The sequence below is a fragment of the Rhipicephalus microplus genome, unplaced genomic scaffold, assembly GCF_043290135.1.
Source record: "Rhipicephalus microplus isolate Deutch F79 unplaced genomic scaffold, USDA_Rmic scaffold_492, whole genome shotgun sequence".
In the NCBI taxonomy this organism is placed as follows: Eukaryota; Metazoa; Arthropoda; class Arachnida; order Ixodida; family Ixodidae; genus Rhipicephalus; species Rhipicephalus microplus.
Genome location: NW_027465053.1, coordinates 45,995 through 47,500, shown reverse-complemented (window position 1 = coordinate 47,500; position 1,506 = coordinate 45,995). Strand labels below are relative to the sequence as shown.

Sequence of the window (1,506 nt, the reverse complement as noted above, 5' to 3'; positions counted from 1 at the left end):
GGCATTCCGCTGCGCGCGTGCGTCGTCCGAGCAGTTGCGTGATAAACGACCGTGTCGAAAGCCCAAACACCGCCGAGGCCAGTCGCCGCCGCCGCAAGGGCAGCCACGCAGCCTGGCGAGAGGCATCGTCTCGTGTAGCGTCGCCCCCGCCCCAACTGGAGTGGCCCAGTTTTTTGAACGGGACGGGAACTGCGAAGCACTTAGACCGACGGCGGACTACGACGAGAACGCCTTAAGCTTCGCCAACGTTTCGCCAACTCGTGCGGGAGACTTTTTCCGCTTCGCGGCAAGTCGTCGCGCCGTGCTCTCCGCATCAACCGCGTACGCAGCGAACCGCAAACGTCGGGCGCAGCCTCCTCACCTCCCTGCGCTTTGCGCGCGAACGTTCCCTGTTCGCGCGGCAAAGCCTGGAGGAGGCACGGCCCCGCAGCGTGTTCGAGCGCCCGGTCTACGGGACACCCTGCTTACTTCGAGGCAACAAGCGCAACGCAAGGCTGCGATCTCGCGCACTTTGCGCACGGCTGGAGAAGCTTTGCTGGCCGGCTTTCGCTCCTCGTGTTTACCGTGCGTTAAAGTTGCGCGTCCGTGGCTCTCGCAGCTCTTGCGCGCCCGGTCGCAGAGAGGAGTACGCAACCTCGACCGCACTTTCCCTGCAGGCTTCCTTCCGACTCGAAGTCCTGCGGCGGTCTCAACGAGGTGCCACATCCTCAATGCAGTCGGTCGCCCCCGTTTCGGTTGGGCTCTGGCACGACGGTCGCCACCGTCTCGCCCTTGAGTGGCCGCTGTTGGCGCTCGCTGTGAGGTGTTCAGCGTGCTGTCCGTGTTGCCGACGCGGTCAAAACGAGTCGACGGCTCACGTTCCCTTGTGCGCCGAAGGCTCTCTTGATATGTGATCCGACCCTCAGACAGACGAAGCCAAGGGAAGACCCAAGGCCGCAATGTGCGTTCAAAGAATCAGTGCTCAGTGTGTCCTGCAATTCACACCAAGTCTCGCAGCTGGCTGCGTTCTTCATCGACCCGAGAACCGAGTGATCCACCGCTTAGAGTCGTGAAAAAGTGTTTGTTCAATTCCGTACAGTCAAAACCAAACGTTTCTGGCACTCGGCCAAACAGTGGCCAAGAAGGGCGCTTTTCAGCGCACGCTTGGACTCCAAAACTCTGCCGCGCCTTTTTCGGCTGCCGCAAATCGAGCAAACGGTGTGTTTCGGACGGCGTTTCGCTTCCGCTACTTGCGAGTGCTTTCGTGGTCCACCCCTCTATAAATACTCGGGAGGCGTCGAAGCCGGTTCTCCAAGCCGGACCCGTAGGTATCGTTGTGTGCTCGCTCTCATTGGCCCGCCTAACCAGAAAATGCCTGCGGTACACCCATTTGGATAAGAGTGCACGCAGATGCGGGCCTCGACGGCTACACATTTCCTCGGGCGGCCGCCTCCCGGCCTCCGTGGAGCGCGGGATGCACGGTCCCATCGACAAGCCTCTCCCGTTTTTACCGTGGCGTCGCGGTTC

The 1,506-nt window shown here is 61.5% G+C and overlaps 1 non-coding gene across 1 annotated transcript; it reads right to left on the bottom strand.

Annotated features, from left to right (window-relative positions):
• Positions 1–895: 895 nt before the first annotated feature.
• LOC142794750 (5.8S ribosomal RNA) lies at positions 896–1,048 on the bottom strand. The gene has a single exon (XR_012892589.1). It is a non-coding gene; the product is annotated as a 5.8S ribosomal RNA (ribosomal RNA).
• Between the last annotated feature and the right edge of the window lie 458 nt (positions 1,049–1,506).